This window comes from Alexandromys fortis, unplaced genomic scaffold (genome assembly GCF_014885135.2).
Source record: "Alexandromys fortis isolate MF-2015 unplaced genomic scaffold, M_Fortis_MF-2015_v1.1 scaffold_213, whole genome shotgun sequence".
Lineage (NCBI taxonomy): Eukaryota > Metazoa > Chordata > Mammalia > Rodentia > Cricetidae > Alexandromys > Alexandromys fortis.
The window spans coordinates 1,825,957-1,834,704 of NW_026068093.1; the positions used below are offsets into that span (position 1 = coordinate 1,825,957).

The following is an 8,748-nucleotide window of genomic DNA, read 5'->3' on the forward strand; positions in this document are numbered from 1 at the left end:
CAAATTCCCACTTCTACTACAAGAGGATCTGCTTTGAATTTCAGCCTCACCAAACTGGCAGGAAAATGCTAGACCAAAGCTATGGAAAAGTTCTAGTTTGGAAAACCAGCTCCTAAGTGGTGCAGAGATTTCTGTATTGCAAACCGGCCCTGGATTGGTTGCATTGGACAGTGAGTCACAGGGCTTCTGGCCGGGCTCCAACTCGGGATGCCTGCTCAACTCTAAGGAGGGTAGAAACCTCAGTCAAAGGCCCCCGAATGCGCCTGCGCCGCCGCTGCTCCGCCCTTTCCCAGCCCTGCATCCGGGTCTCGTGGAGGGGCGTGCCCGACCGGAGGGGCGGTCCTTCGAGGAAGGGAAAGCTGTCGTGGGAAGCTGGAGTGCAGGGAGGGAGCAAGGTGGGGGAAGTAGGCGGGCCGGGGGGCGGCGCGGCGCGCGGGGTCACGTGATGTGCGTGGCGACGTGTCGGCCATCTTGTGTTGTTGAGGCTGAGGATTGACTTGGGTTCTGAGAGACTCCTGTCCCGGACCGCAGGTAACCAGTGGCTCGGTGTGTCTCCCCTGCCTGCGGCCATCCCGTGCCCAGGCCCCGCTGTGGCGCCCCGAGCCTCCGTGGTCCGGCGCCCACCGTCGCGTCCCCGCCATTCCGGTCCGAAGCGGCCGCATGGACACACTTGAGGCTGCCCGGCAGCGGCTACGGCCGGCTGGGGGCGTCAGACGTGTGGACAGGGCAGGTGTGGGGTCGGCAGGAGCCTCCTCCAGTGCGAGGGCCGCCGCGGGGCCAGGGGGCGTTCTGGCCGAGGGCAGCCCCCTGCCTTCACCCCGGTGGCATCGTGGGGGGAAGAAGCCGTGGCGAGGAGGCGGGAGGCGGGGTGGGCAGTGTCAGGCCGGAGGGCTCGCCTTCCGCTGCCCGCTCCTCGGGGCCGGCCGCCCGCGAAGCCTCGGGGTGCCCCGCTAACAGCTGCTGCGAGCCGACAGCTGCTCCCGCCGGCGCTCCTGCCCGCACCTGCCCCGGGGAGGTGCGCCCTTGCCTTCTCCACCGAGCATCTGGATTGGCAAAGACTGCTTCCCCGGCCGGTGGACGGGTCTGGAGCAGGCCCCAGGCGAGGTGGAGTCATGATCTGATCCTGGGACTGAGAGGCTTGGGAAAGTAGAGCCCGGGGCAGCTCCGGGCACCCGAATGTTCACACCGGGTTGCAATGGGCAAGCAGTTTCCCACGAAGCACTCTTGAACACTTCAGTTTTGTAGCTGAAAATAGTCAAGTGAACAGGGAAGGGAGGGCATGGAAGAAGCAGGTTGTTTGACCGCGTTTGGGAAGCAGTAACGTTGCTTTGCAGTTATCAGCACTGTCTCCCCTCCCCTCCCGTTTTCTTGAAAGTCAAATCACTTTAACACACCTAGTGGCTCTATAAGAAGGTAAGTAGTCCACCATAAGAAATTAAGGGACTTGAGGCCCTGATGGCTTCCTACCATATCCCTTGGATTATAAGGAGTTTTAGCTCAGAGTATTATTCAGGGACTAAAGTCTTCTGTAGTTTCTCCTGTTTTCGTAACATTGACTTTCTAGATGATAAAATTTATCATCCTTTTTGTACATTTATTTTCATCCTTCTAATTTGGCGACTCTGACTGGCAGAAATTGCCCATTTTGATGAGAACACATACTTGGTCCTCAATTAATGATGTTTCCCTAGTGGAGCAGCTTTTTAATTGTTTAAACTGTGATATATACTTTATTGTCACATTAGAAGACAGTAGAAAAACATTTAGAATTGACACGTATCTGGAAAAATATCAACATTGAGTTAACATAAACGAATGTTAGTGATTTGCTAAGAAAGGAAAAGACCATACCTTTTTTTGGTACTTGACAAAGACTTTAGGGTGGCTGGGGAAGAAGAGACTATATGCTATTTCATTTTTTTATAATTATCATTCTTTTTTGGACAAACTTCAAGTACTTACTACAGTGGTGACTCTGAGGACAAAAATTTCTGTTTCTGTGGAGCTCATTTCTAGACATCTAAATACTTAAGTAAAAGTACACACAAATGCTTCTGATGTAATGATTGGCTACATCCCTTAAACTTATTGTAGGTTGAAAATTTTGTAAGCTGAAAATGGCATTTAATACAATCAGCCTACTGCCCATTTTAACTGCAAAACCTCATGTAGAATCTTGATTATTTCCCCCTCATGATTGTATGACCAGATTGTGATTTTCGTGGCTCTCTGTTCCTAGCCAGCAGTGCCAGGGAGGATTGTACCATATATTGCTAACTCAGGAAGAAAACAAAATTTGAAGAAATGGTTTCCACTGAGTCCATGTTGTCTTTACATCATAGTAAAGTGGAAAATTGTAAGTTAGTTCTGTGCAGGGACCATCTGTATAAAGTAGGAGTAATTGATGTTGAAAAAAAATGAGATAGGGAGACAGGATAATAGTTGTGGGAAGGGTTAATTTTTAAGTTTAGTTGCCTGAGGAGACTTACAGGTAAGCTCAAATTTGAGGAAACACCTCATAGGTAGAAGGCAGGTTGCTTCAGTCTAAGAGGCAAAAAGGGCAAAGACCCTGAGACAAAGACAAAACTTGGCTTGCTGGGAGGAGCATGAGTCTGTCTAGGCTGAAGAGACTGGGGTGAGGAAGAAACTGAGAGCAGTATGTCTACATACCTCTTCTTTTGCCCCTTGTGACTTTGTGTGTGTGTGTGTGTGTGTGTGTGTGTGTGTGTGTGTGTGTGTGTATGAGAGCGAGGGAGAGAGAGACACACACAAACCCAGGTATGTGAGACTCTTTCCTTTTTGACTTTGTGTCTGTCTGTGTAACCCAGGTGTGTGTATGTGACTCTTCTTTTCCCTTGTGACTTCGTGTGTGTGTGTGTGTGTGTGTGTAACCCAGGTGAGTGTGTGTCTCTTGTTTTCCCTTCTGACTTTGTGTGTGTGTGTCTGTGTAACCCAGACTGTCCTCAAACTCTCCTGTCTCAGCCTTCCGAGTGCTGAGATCTATAGAAAATCAGATACTATAGACTTGAGCCAAGATCCCTCCCTCTCATTCATTTGGAAAACTCAGGATGTTCATATATTTTACGGAAGTTTAATGAATTATTTTAAAAGTAAGTTTTTAGTTGTGTTTTGGTGTTAAGGCTGCCTGGAAATACTTCTCAAAAGGCATGGCCTTTAAAGAAGGGTATCTTAGCTTCTTGATTGACTGAAGTAGAAGCACTGCAAGCTCGGACTACCTGGTAAGACTCAGAAGAACTCAGTGGTAGACCACTTGCCTAGCATGCACGATGACCAGGTTCAGTCCTCTGTACTGCCAAAACAAAGCAAAAAAAAGAATTGGAAATTTTAGACTATTTGGAAATGTATGTAGGAAAATGAGGAATTGCCCTTGGACACTAGTGATTAAGGAATATAATCAAATGAATCAGTATATTAGCTTAAATTGTCCATAACTGATACACACTGGTAAAGAGTGTCTTGTAATTCTGTATAGCCCTGCCTGTTTTTAATTGGCTCAGGGACCCACTCCCCTAATATGTATTGGTATCCCTTATATGACTTTGCTTCTGTTGAGTGTTTTCTATTTTTCCCTTTTTCCTTTTCAGACTAGTTCTCAAATGGATATGCTTAATAGATTGGGGAAATTTGTTTTTTTCCTGAGGGCCTTTCAGTTTATTTTTATATTCATAAATGGCTGATTTAATAATCTTTCATTTTAACTTAACTGATAAATTTAGTATTTTGACTTTTGAAGCCTTTTTTTCTCTTTTTTTTTGCCGATGAATTGCTTGTAGGAAAAATAATTTGTAGTAGACTTGCCTCAAAGTCAAGTTAAGATAGGAATTGCAAGGTCAGAATAATGAATGGTGTTTTGCAGCAGCAGAGGACATAGTGATGATAGTGCTGAGGTGGTGTTTTAACTAATTACATCTACATTGTGTTCCTCTGTGAATTTTTGAAGTGACATTTCCAAATTACAATATCTCTGATGTCATATCAGTTTATTCGTTCTTATGACTCTGCATTTTAATACTCTACATATATTTTCTTTATGTTGACCTTCATAAGGGAAGGTAGCAAGATAAATTTTATTCCTGGTTTTTCTAAAAGATCTATGGTTTGTGCCTCTTCAAAAAAACACTTTTTTTCAGTTTTTCATTAGTCCCTACTTATTAAATTTAATGTACTTTCTGTTTTATTATATAGTTGGACCAGTCTCATAGGTTGAGCCTGCATATATTAGAGGCAAGTTAAATGTCCTATTTTCTTTCAATAGTTTCAATAGTTTTTTAATGCTGCTTGTTCATTCTTGTATAAATCTGAACCTTCTTTTAATTTCCCCTTGACCTGCATTAGCAGTTTTTGAAAATTACATTTGTGTGTGTATGTGTGTATATGCGTATGAATATGAAAGCATCCATACCATTGAGTGTCTATGGAGGTCGGTGGACAACTTGTGGAAATTCTCCTTCCACTCTGTGGGTTCCAGGAATTAAACTTAGGTTATCAGTCTTGGCAGCAGGGACTTTTACTCCCTGGTAGCCCCCTTGTTAGTGTTTTCTGGTTATGTTACAAAATTACCATTGATTTTTGAGGCCCTGAAGAACTGTATTTCTAAAATATAATTTTTTTTCCTTTGTAAGTTTACTTTATTTCTTTTCTTTAAAAATATTTGCGAACCAGATGCCTTTAATCCTGTACTTGGGAGGTGGATCTCTGTGACTTCAAGGCCAGCCTGTTCTACAGAGCTAGTTCCAGGACAGCCAGGGCTGATACACAGAGAAATCCTGTCTCAAAAACCAAAAAAAAAAAAAAAGTGTGTGAGTTTTGTTTGTGGGGGTCAGAGGACAAATTGTGGTATTGGCTCTTCCTTCCAACATATAGGCCACTGAAGTTGGAACCCAGGTTGTTTGGCTTAAGGCCCATACCCCCCCCCCTCCTCTCCAGCCCCCATTCTCCCCAAACGGGAGGTCACATAGAAGAAGCCAGCCTTGAACTTAGTTGAACTTAACTCAGTAGTTAAGGATGACCTTGACCTCAAATCAATCTCTCTCTCTCTCTCTCTCTCTCTCTCTCCCCCTCTCCCTCCCTCCCTCCCTCCCTCCCTCCCTCCCTCTCTCTCTCTCTCTCTCTCTCTCTCTGTGTGTGTGTGTTTCAAGATTTCAAGACAGGGTTTCTTTGTAGCTGTGGAGTCTGTTCTGGAACTCGGAACTCGCTTTGTAGACCAGGCTGGTCTTGAACTCACAGAGGCCTGCCTCTGCCTTCTGAGTGCTGGGATTAAAGGTGTGCTTTGTATCTCTTGATCCTCTTGCCTCTACCAGAGGGATTACTAGCCTGTGCTCTCACTCTTCTTCCCTGCATGGATTGCCGGAAATCAAACCCAGAGCCACATGCATGCCAAGCAAGTACTCTTCATTGAGTTATATATATCTTCAGCCCCAGAACTTAATATTATTGACTAGATTATTAATTATTAATTTTGTCATTTTCTCATATAAATGAGAAATACATTAATTTCATAGGAATATAAAATGATGCCATTGTTGATTTGCCTTTATTTTTGTGTGAGGTCATGAGAAAAGGGACAAAATCAAGTTTGTTACCAAACTTGGGTGGTACAGTCTAGTAATTCTGGCACTTGGAAGGAAGAAGCTAGAGGATTAGGAGTTCAAGGTCATCCTCTACCGGGTGAGTTGGATGCCAGCCTGGGCTATGTGAAAGATTGTCTGAAAAAACAAGAAAACAAAACTGCTTTTAAAGTTACCTCTCTATAGTAAGGAGCACAAATATTATTATTTTTGTTGTTGTTAACTAAAGTATTTTATTAATTTGAGTTAAGGAGATACCTTGGATCTTGAGTTAAGTCTGTAGGAGAGTTCGTTGTATAATCTAGCTCTACCCCCATTCCTCCCTCTTTAAAAAATACAGTTTATGGTGCTGAAGTAATGGCTCAGCAGCTAAGAGCACTTGCTTTTCTTCAGGAGGACCTGGGGGGGTCAGTCAGTACTCAAATCTAGAAGCTCACAACTGCCAGCCCCAGTGAGGATAGGCATTCTTCTTCTGGCCTCATCAGCACCCCCCCACGTTATAAATAATAAATAGATAAATAAATAGAGTAAATAATGAATCTTAAATGTAGAAATCTAAGGCCGGGCGGTGGTGGCGCACGCCTTTAATCCCAGCACTCGGAGGCAGAGGCAGGCGGATTTCTGGGAGTTCAAGACCAGCCTGGTCTACAAGAGCTAGTTCCAGGACAAGCTCCAAAACCACAGAGAAACCCTGTCTCGAAAAACCAAAAAAAAAAAAAAAAAAAAAAAAAAAAAAAGTGGAGTGGGTTTTCTCAAGTTTTCTTATAGCTATTAAAATTGTCAACTTATCTTAATTTAAAAATGACCTTTTTTTTAATTTTATGTGTAAGGTATTTGACTTTCATGTATTTCAGTATACCATGTGCATGCTTGGTGCTTGCAGAGGCCAGAAGAGGATATTGGAGATGGTTGTGAGCTGCCATGTGGATGCAGGGAATGGAACCTGGGTCCTCTAGAAAAGCAGCCAGTGCTCTTAACCACTGAGCCATCTCTCTAACCCTTTGAGACAAGCTCTTGCTGTGTAGTCCAGGCAAGCCTCAGTGCCATGATCCTCTTGCCTCTCTGCCTTCTCAGTGTTGGGAATACAGGTATGTGCCACCATACCTGATCTTTTGACAGTATTCTCGTCATATGACCTTAGCTAAGAAACTGCTTGAGGTTGTTGTACTTGAGAGCACTTTTTATAACTACAAAGCCACTTGTGGATTTTAAGGTTCTGTCTCAGCACAGCATTAAAATTAGGCCATAGTGATGGATGCCTTTAATACCAGCACTTGGGAGGCAGAGAGAGGTAGGTGGATATCTGTGAATTTGCTAGGACTACGTAGTTGAGACCCTGTTTCAAAAACCAGCAGGTTGTGGTTTAGCAGCTGAAGACACATTGAAGGCTTTACTTCTTGGACTTTATGGTGACAGGCAGATCTTGGGGGCTCGGATTCTTTGCACAGGAGTCACATTGTTGTGCAGCTGCTGATGTTCTTTCCTTCCATCAGATGTGCTGTACAGGTCACTACTACTGACTGTAAAGCGTTTCTGAGTGGAAACCCCAAGTTAGTCACTTCCCTTGAGTCCCCAAGTGGTCGTTGTCATAAAACTACTTAGAACTTTTTTTTTTTTTTTAAAGATTTGTAGTTTTCATTGCTCTGTAGAACTTGTGAGAATCTCTAGATGGAAAGTAATTTGTGGTTGACTTTTTGTTTTTGTTTTCTGAGACAGTCTTGCTATACTGTCTTAAGTCTTGAATCCCTGTGCTCAAGTAATCCTCTTTCTCTCAGCCTCCTTAGTACTCCAGGCACATGCCACTGTGCTGGGCAAGGGGTCTGATTTGCAAACATATCAGATGTTCTTAGTATTTTTAATCAGTCTGTAAAATATATTCATGAGAAAAACTTGCTTTTTAAAGTTTAATGAGATTGCTAGATGATTTACATGAATACTTTTTATTATTTGCAGTATTAAAAACCTGAAAACTTTCTGAAACCTCCTGCAGTGAGATAGCAGAACTTTTGAAGGGGTAAGTTTGAAGAGAAGCACTAAGTTGTGGGTTTTTGCCATTAGTTCCCTAACCCCTAAGGATTCAAGCCAGGGCCTTGTGTATGCTAGGTAAGTGTTTACCACTGACATTTACCCATAGCCCCAAATGGAGTTGGCTTTTATGCCATGGCACTTATGTGGAGTGAAAATCAGAGGAAAACTTTTGGGGATTGGTTCTCACTTTTGACCATACTATGCCCGGGGATCATTGAACTTAGGTCATCAGGGTTGGCAACAAGCACCTTTTCTGACTGAGCTATCTTCCTAGCCCCAATTAAGTCTTTTAATAAAGCTGTATTATTTAGAACTTTAAATAAAGTTCTAGATTTGGGAGTGGGAAAGCTCAGGAAAAAAGGTTTAAACAGGTGGCTCTGTTTTGTGGAAAAATTTGTTACTGATTTTTATGAATTTTAATTGATAATACTTTTTATAGTATTAAGCAACTCATGAAGATGTATATTTTGAGAGTTCAGAATTTATACATGATCTTCATCTTAATAACAAAGGTTAGTAGTACTAGAATGGTACTAGACCAACCAGGACTACGTAGTGAGACCCCCATCTACCAAAAACAAAGAAAAGAAACAAGAATAGAGAGTAGTAATAGAGACTTAGCTTTTGGGGAATATGAGTGACATAGTATAAACCTTGGAAATCGTGTATTTCTGTACTCTAGAATTATTAGGAAATTCAGAAGTCAATTTGTTTTTAGTATGTTGTTAGGCGTCTAGCCCAGGGCATTGGCTATGACTAAGCACATGCTTTATTACTAAGCTATATCCTTTGCTTCTTAAGTAAATTCTGTATGTGTCTGTATATGTTTATGTGTGAGACAGGGTCTCACTGTATAACCCAGGCTAGTTTTGAATTTATAGTCCCCCTTCCTCTGTCTCCTGAGTGTTGGAATTATAGGCATGCACTACTACACTTGATTTTAAACTTTATTTGGGGATAGGGTGTCATGTAACCAAGACTGGCCTCAAATTTACTTTGTAGCTGAAACTGGCTTTGAACTCCCAGTTTCCTGACTCTACCTCCCAAGTGCTGTGGTTATAGATGTGTGACATTGGGAACTTTATTTCTTTGAATCCCTTCATTGCTTGATCTTTTTTTTTTTTTTTTTTTT

General features: G+C 42.8%; 1 protein-coding gene across 5 annotated transcripts in view; it reads left to right on the forward strand.

Annotated features, from left to right (window-relative positions):
• Positions 1 to 422: 422 nt before the first annotated feature.
• Gigyf2 (GRB10 interacting GYF protein 2) overlaps positions 423 to 8,748 on the forward strand; it is a 133,051-nt gene continuing 124,725 nt past the window's right edge. For 3 of the 5 annotated variants that reach the window (XM_050123094.1, XM_050123098.1, XM_050123099.1), the window contains exons 1-2: positions 455 to 531; positions 7,542 to 7,602. The gene's annotated coding sequence lies outside the window, so the exon portion shown is untranslated. Of the gene's footprint in view, positions 532 to 6,502; positions 6,677 to 7,541; positions 7,603 to 8,748 lie in introns of those variants that run through there. The other 2 variants (XM_050123095.1, XM_050123096.1) reach the window with 2 other exon arrangements.